An 8303-nucleotide genomic window follows, 5' to 3' on the forward strand; every position below is an offset into this window, starting at 1 on the left:
GCCCCCACATGGAAGGTGCAAAATAAATGTAACCTGAACATAAGCTGGCACCTATGTGGCACAGTTTCTGAGTAGTATTCTGGTCAAATGCACCTGGCCCAGGAACCAGAAGCAGTTCAAATTGTCACATACCCACAAACTTGCATTTCTTAGAGAAGACAAACTTAATTCAAAGTTCAAATGAATACTTTATAAAATTATCTTCCTCCTAATCTGCCATTTTATAGCTCCCATTCTTTCTCAGCTCTCCACCTTAAACTTTCCTGTAAACACTTATTCTTTTCCACCATTCCCCCATCCCTCTTGCCTCTCTTTCTCTTGTTACTCAAATTGTACAGAAGTCAAGGAAACACACACAGGCAGCAGCAAAAGGGGAAAGCCAGTACCTGAAGGCCAATGATAAGATTCTATTTACCAGGCAAGGGAAGGAATAGGAGAAGAAGGGCCGGTCTTGCATTAATAGATTTTTCGTCTATGTCACCTATGGTTTTTTAAAAAATATTTTATTTATTTATTTATTTATTCATGAGAGACACACACACACAGAGAGAGGTAGAGAGAGACATAGGCAGATGGAGAAGCAGGACCCCGGGATCATGACCTGAGCCAAAGGCAGATGCTCAAACACTGAGTCACCCAGGTGTCCCTGTCAGCTATGTTTTGAATGAATAAATGAATGAATGCCATTGACTTGGTCCAATCATCTCAAAGACCCTCTGCCTCTTAGTCTTCTTCATTCCTTATATTTAGCAAATCCTATACCATGTTCATTTTGAAGTGTAATCTTTTAAATTTCTGGGATCCCTGGATGGTGCAGCAGTTTGGCGCCTGCCTTTGGCCCAGGGCGCGATCCTGGAGACCCGGTATCGAGTCCCACGTTGAGCTCCCGGTGCATGGAGCCTGCTTCTCCCTCTGCCTGTGTCTCTGCCTCTCTCTCTCTCTCTGTGTGACTATCATAAATTTAAAAAAAAAAAAAATCTTTTAAATTTCCTTAATTAATTTATGATATTTTGTCACAATGTAAAGAATCCTGCAAGTGCCATACTGCCTGACGAAGAGAGGGTGATGCCAGAGCAGATGAAGAGAAATGATCTGTTTTAAATCCAAACGCCTGTTATTGGATGAGAAACAGTATATGTTTCTTCTCCAGATGGTAACAGTGAAGATATTACAACACAATAGGAAGTAGGATCAGAAGGAGGGAAGTCTCTGTCCTGAATTGAGTTTGGGGCTATACTGCCTGATAAGTTCATTAAGTGCTACTCTTTCCCTCTTGATAATAGGATCTTTGAGGGCCGAGCTTTTATTAATCTATACATTCCTTTTGCAGCTCCCAAGGTATACCAAGAGAGAACTAAGCATGTTGCCGGTTCTCAATAAATTGACAACCCACCTTCCACTTCCATTTGTAAGCGCTTTTCTTTTTTTTTTATTTTAAGATTTTATTCATTTATTCATGAGAGATACACAGAAAGAGAGAGAGAGAGAGAAGCAGAGACACAGGCAGAGGGAGAAGCAGGCTCCATGCAGGGAACCGGACGTGGGACTCGATCCCAGGACTCCAGGATCATGCCTTTGGCGGAAGGCAGATACTAAACCGCTGAGCCACCCGGGCATCCGAGCATCTCACTTTCTTTAGACCTGTGGTAAACAGAACGAACAATCGTCCTTAAAGAACTGGAGGAAAAAATAGAATAAAAAGCTGAAGGAGGTAACTAGATTATAGGTACTGAGAAAATCTCTCTTAAAATCCTATATGAAACCTTGCTTAACTGCCGTATTATTTCACTCACCTACATCTGAAGAGTGTTGCTAAGAAGTCTCAATCATATCTGTAACATTAAAGGATGAGAGATAGTGTTTGGGAAGAGCAGAATTCAGAGAATTTGACTAAAGAATAATAGCTGCATGGTCTAATGGAAAGATGGTGAACGTGAATCCTATCTTGGCTCCAACAGTTATGAGCTGAGTGGTTTGCAGCAATTATCTTAATTTTTTCTTTTTTAATTTCTACTTCTGACTTCATTCTGTAGGGATACTAGAAACAAATATAAAATATTTAAGGCAGTACCTGCTAAAAACTTAGTAGTACATACTTCATAAATTATCCATGCATTTTAACCACAAACTACCAGCCACAATCTACAAACTTAAAAGAGAGAGATACTAACATTTTACCAAGTCAGGTTTGGTGTCACAGCCATCTGCTCTCTTTCTGGAAAATATGTTCTTAATATTTTGACTATTTGCATTGCATTCTGTCTATACCTTGTCAGTTTTACCTTTAACACCCTTCTAATTCATGCTGATGTTTTTCAAGTCTTGGCTTAGTCACCATTTGGAAGCAACATTTAGGTTACCTAATTGGGCTTCATACATCAACTCCTCCTGGATTTCAGTCATTTGCTCCACTTGGTTTTGGGTTTTGGGTTACCTATTAAGGCTTATTAGGGGCGTTGGCACCGAGTTAGGTGAAAGCAACACGCCTTGTTGGGTGGAGCCATTCCCCAGACACAGTGTTTCACGAGTTATACAAAGAACTAAGAAAGCAGAAGTCTCACCTCCCCTGGTTATTTTGCAAAACTGCCATTTGCTTCTTGCTGAGAGCAGACTGCTCCCCTCCCTCCACACCCCTCTTCACTTCATAACAGTTGGAACAAAGAAAGCAGCTCCTCTGAGAGATAAACTAGTCAGCAGTGTTTGAGATGATTAAAAACAAGAAAAAGATTCCTGTGGGTATTGATAGGGCATTCTTCTCCCCTCTGGTGGAAGGCAGAGAGCTTCAGTCAACATTCTGGGACTGTGCAAGAGGTTTACAGTAATTCTGAATCGAGCCTAACCAAGTGAAACAAAGAATTTTTTTATGCCTTAAATAATCTGAGAGGTATTTTGGGGGTTGGGTGATCTCCTTCCCCGAAATGGAGTGTAAAAGTGCCTTTCGTTTTAACAAATTTGTAGAATGACTTCAGGGAAATCTCATGTTTAATTTGGGTATTGACCATGTAAATATGTGGTCTGGAAAGTACTTCTTTGCTGCTGGTGAGCGGCAGTCAAATTGCATTTTAAAACTTGTTTTTGGAGTGTTGTTTACTTGAAATGAGTATTTACAAGAGTGTTTGGAAAGAGTGACCTTTTGAAATATGGCCTTTGAGACTATTTTGGAAAGTTCCATGAAATCTACTTGTACATGTCGAGGACACTCATTTAAATCAAAAAGCATTTATGGCACATGCACAATATCCTCAGAAATGAATTATACCATAAGGGCATAAAGATATTATCAAAAAGGCTTTATGCTTATTCCGGGCTAATGCCTTTTCCACCTTGGTGACTAAAAAGTAGTAAAACAGCTATTATTTGGTTCCTATGCTGCTGTAACAAATTACCACAAATCTGGTGGCTTAAAACAACACAAACCTACTCTCTCACAATTCTGGAGGCCGGAAATCTGAAATCAAGGTGTTGGCAGGGCCACAATCCCTCCAGAAGCTCTTGGGGGGAGTCTGTTTGATGCCTATTTCCTAGCTCCTGGTAGTTGCTACCAGCCCTTGGCATTCCTTTGCTTATAGTCACATCATGCCAATTTGTCTCATTCTTCACACAGCTTTTCCTTCTGTGTGCATCTTCTCTTATGTATGTCTATCTCCAACTCCCTCTTGCTTTCTTTCATAGGAATACATGTGATTGTATTTCAAGTCCACTTAGATAATAAAAGATAAGTGCCTCTTCTCAAGATTCCTGGCTTAATCACATAAATTAATTAACCAATGAGGTAATATTCACAATCTTGCCACATAAAGTGAAGTCTTTAGGTTCTGGGGATTAGGACATGTCATGACTGTTTTGGGGGGAGGGGTCATTTTTCAGCCAATCAGAGTATGCCCTCTGGCCTCTACAAGTAAAATATATGCTCCCCATCCCAACATCCCCCAAAGTTTCAACCCATTACACCATCAACCAAAGTCCAAAGTCATCTAAACATCATCAGCCCAATAACTCCATGTCTCATCATCTAAATCAGGCATAGTTCAAACTCTGGGTATGATTCATCCTGGGGAAAATTCCTCTTTCTCTGTGGACCCGTGAAACCTAGGGAAAAAAAAATGTTACCTGCCTCCAAAATACAACTGTGGAATGGGCATGAGATAACAATTATAGGCATTCCCATTCTGAAATGGAGGTGATGGAAGAAATAATGGGCTCACTCAACCCATGCAAGTTTAAAACCAGCAAGCATATTTCATTAGGTTTCAAGGCCTGATAGTCATCTTATGTTGCTTGTAGGCCTGCAACTCTGCCCTCTGCGCCCAACTGGTATTGGGGTCTTTGCCCTCAGAGTCATCCCTCCTTCTTCTCTTCTTTTTTTTTTTTTTTTTTTTTTAAGATTTGTATTTATTATTCATGAGAAACAACACAGAGAGACAGAGAGACAGAGACAGAGACACAGGCAGAGGGAGAAGCAGGCTCCACACAGGGAGCCTGACATGGGACTGGATCCCGGGTCTCCAGGATCACGCCCTGTGCCAAAGGCAGGCGCTAAACTGCTGAGCCACCCGGGCTGCCCTCATCCCTCTTTCTTATAGAAGGGTAGCACATATTTGAAGCTAAGAACTCTATCACTGTCTCCTGTCTGTAGAACCCTAGAATTCTTAACAGTCTTCCTGCATTTTGTCTCATCTCTGCCCCTTTCTTTCCAGTCTGGCAGTGTTTGTTTCTGCTCCTATAAAATTCTCAAAAACCTTGTGGGTCTTCCATGTTTGTCATGGGTTGTCACACCATTAGGAAGAATGCCCTCACTGATCTTTCCCGGATAACTCGATCTCTATTCCTAACTTCTGCTGACTTGCATGAATGCACCCATGAGTCATACACCCAAAGTCCTTTTATCAAACTGTTGTCCAGCCATATCCTTCGCATTCTTTAAAAACGTGCTTTTCTAACAATAAGTTCCTCTCTTAGCTTTGTTTTTTTTTTTTTTTTTTTTGGCAATCTGGATGGACTGTGAATTTCTGAAATTATTTAATTCTGGTTCCTTCCTGCTTAGCAATACCTTCTTAAATTTGTTTCCTTCCTCTTGGATTTTTACCACTAGCAGTAAGAAGAAATTAGTCTGCATCATTAACATTTTGCTTGGAAATCTCCTCAGCTAAATATCCAAGTCATTGCTTGTAAGTTCTACTTTAGAAACAACTTTAGAACACAATTCAGCCAAATTTTCTGTTCCTGTATAACAAAGATACTCTGTCCATCATTTTCTAATAACATGTTCCTCATTTCCTTCTGAACCCTCACCAACAGTGCCTTTAGTGTTCATATTTCTGACAGCATCTCATTTATGACTCTATATTTTTTTCTCTGAAACTATAGATTTCTCTGCCATGCTCCTCACCACCTTCTGAGCTCTCACCAGAATCTCCTTTAATGTCAAATTTCTGCCAACAATTTGCTCAAGGAAATCTAGACACTTGCTACCATACTTCCCCAAATTCTTCTTGCCACTCTTCAGTACCCTATTCCAAAGACACATTTTTGCTTTTAGGAATTTATTATAGCAGTTATAAAAAGTCTGTTTTAGTTTATTATTGCCACTGTAGCAAATTGCACACACTTGGAGGCTTAAAACAACAGATTTCCTCCCCTCCCCTCTCTTACAGCTCTGAAGGTCAGAAATCCAAAATCGATTCCACTGAGCTGAAATGAAGCAGTCAGCTGGATTGTGTTCCTTCTGGAGGTTCTGGGGAGAATCTGTTCTTTGCCTCTTGAGCTTCTGGTGGCTTCAGGGACTCCTGGGCTTCCTCAGTCCAATCTCCATCTCCATCTCCACCTTCAAATCATTTTCTCTTCTTCTGTCTTTTTTTTTTTTTTTTCTGTGTGTCTGTGTCCAAGCTCCCTCTACCTTATAAGGTTCCATGTGTTTACAGTTAGGCCCACCCAGATAATCAAGGGTAAATGTCCCCTCTCAACGTCCTGAACATAATGACATCTTTTGCCCTATAAAATAATATTCACTCTTCTTTCATAAAGGTAGCATTTACAAGTTCCAAGGGTTAAGACATGGACATATGGGGGGGGGGGGTATTTTTTGGCAGTCAAGAGTTAGCAGTCAATGATACCTTACTATGTATGCCAGACACCGTGGTAAGCATTTTATACTTGATCTTAGCCAAACGGCTGAGAAGTAGTGTGTGGTAAGCATTTTTATTTTTATTTTATTTTATTTTAATTTTTTAAAAATATTTTTTTTATTTATTCATGAGAGACACAGAGAGAGAGACAGAGACACAGGCAGAGGGAGAAGCAGGTTCCCCTCAGGGAGCCCAATGCTAGTCTCAATCCCTGAACTCCAGGATCAGGCTCTGAGCTGAAAGCAGAGCTCAACTGCTGAGCCATCCAGGCATCCCTGTGTTAAGCATTTTAAAACTTTATTTCATTTAGTCCTTAAAAAAAGATAACTTAAATAATGCATTGTATTTCCACTTTAAAGACAAAGAAATAAAAAATCAGAGATAGTGTAACACCCTCAAAGTCTTATAGCAAGTTTCTTGTCTCTAGGTGCAGAAACCTTATAAATATTCTATACCACCTCTATGTGGCTATTGTACTTCAGGAGTTGACATGATTGCTAAAAAAAGAAAAAGATACATATACATAAAAATGGTTACAGATTCCATCATAATCCATTCCTGTTCTCCTTTATGGGCATCCAATACACTTTAAGAATAACCAGTAAAGAGAATGACTCAATCACAAGTAGATATATTGTAAGGTAGCATTGATTTTTGGATTTCAAATGTCCATGAATCCTCATTCTCTGCCCCAGGTGAAAGATTCATTGTTGCCTGATAGCAGCATTAAATTCAAGCAGTAAGGGCGGGGGTGGTAGGGAGAAGGGAGGACTGCTTTGTTACACATTTCCAATACTGTGAAAGATTTAGATCTAGGAGTCTAGATAGATTAAGAAAACCAGGCTGGCCAGTCATTAGTCCACTGAACAACATCTTGGTCTCAAGCACTCTATGAAGCATCAATAAGAGAAACAATGGAAAGGAGAGGTAGTCATCTCCTAAAAGAATATCTTTGAAGCTTATGTACATTTAAACACATGTGACAGAAAAAGTATTATTACTTTGCATCAAACTGGCATTTATTCAAAGAAAAAAATGACAAGATGTCCATCCCTTGGCTCCCTACCTCCTCTGTCCTGCTCCTCTTCAACCCCCCCAGACTGAGTCCTGAATAGGGTTAGGTAGCAGGTCAGCAACATTGAAGGGGTGTCTCCTCAGTGGAGCTGTTGTAGGAGGACTCAATGTCTCCATGTTAATAGTCACACCTGTAGGGCCAAACCATCCACCACAACCTATTCTGAGGATAGAGTTTTCCCTGTTGGTAAGAAGATCATAGTTGATGACTAAAGAAATCTACGCCTCTGGCCTAGATCAGGAGAGAGGACATGTCAGCATGTGAATGAGAAGAGGGCACAATCAATCCAGAAGGGACCAAAATGCGTTTCGGCAGCCAAAGGGAGGCCAAGGAAACAGAAATCTCCTCGCCGCCAGCAACTGAAGGCATGCCAGATTTTATTCTAAGTTGTTACTTTCCTGAAGAGGAAAAGTAACATGAAGAGGGGCATGAGCAGGCCTCTTGGAACGGGAATCACCTTGGATTGATAGAAAAATTAAACACTGGTTTTGGAAAGGACATATCAGCAAGTAGAAGGACAAATATCAAGAATGACCTGAGATGGGAGAAGCTACTTTGGAAAGCCAGCATAGACAGAACCTTCATCTGGTTGGACAGATAGAAAAGGACAAGCAAGTGGCAGCAATGACAAAGCTGCACATGTATCTGGGGGTTTTCTGGGTAGAACAAACTGGATAGGAGAGGAAGGTAAATAGGAGATTTTCTCTGAAACACTGAGTCATTTTTTTTTTTACTTTATTGAATATCATTGATGAAAGTATCATTTTTAGTATTATTATTTAAAACATAATCCATGTTGATGTAAAATATTATATAAATCACACAAACACAAGTGGACACATAGCGAATAAAGATTGCTAGTGATGACTTTGCAGAAATAACCACTGTTAATTCTGAGTCCTCCTTATTGTATGCATTTATTCATATCTATTTTTACAAGTGTATACTATCTTGGGACTTTTTTTATACTACCTTGGGATTTTTTTCATATCACCTTAGGATTTTGATACACAGTCTGCCCTGGTGCCTGATTTCTTCACTTAAAAACCTGCTATGTAAAGATTTTTGGGGTAATTAAATATTCCTCCAAAGCCTGATTTTAG

At 40.0% G+C, this 8303-nt stretch overlaps 1 non-coding gene across 1 annotated transcript; it reads right to left on the minus strand.

Annotated features, from left to right (window-relative positions):
* Positions 1-7503: 7503 nt before the first annotated feature.
* LOC112913342 (small nucleolar RNA SNORA67) lies at positions 7504-7664 on the minus strand. The gene has a single exon (XR_003233670.1). It is a non-coding gene; the product is annotated as a small nucleolar RNA SNORA67 (small nucleolar RNA).
* Between the last annotated feature and the right edge of the window lie 639 nt (positions 7665-8303).

Source organism: Vulpes vulpes, chromosome 9 (assembly GCF_048418805.1).
Source record: "Vulpes vulpes isolate BD-2025 chromosome 9, VulVul3, whole genome shotgun sequence".
Lineage (NCBI taxonomy): Eukaryota > Metazoa > Chordata > Mammalia > Carnivora > Canidae > Vulpes > Vulpes vulpes.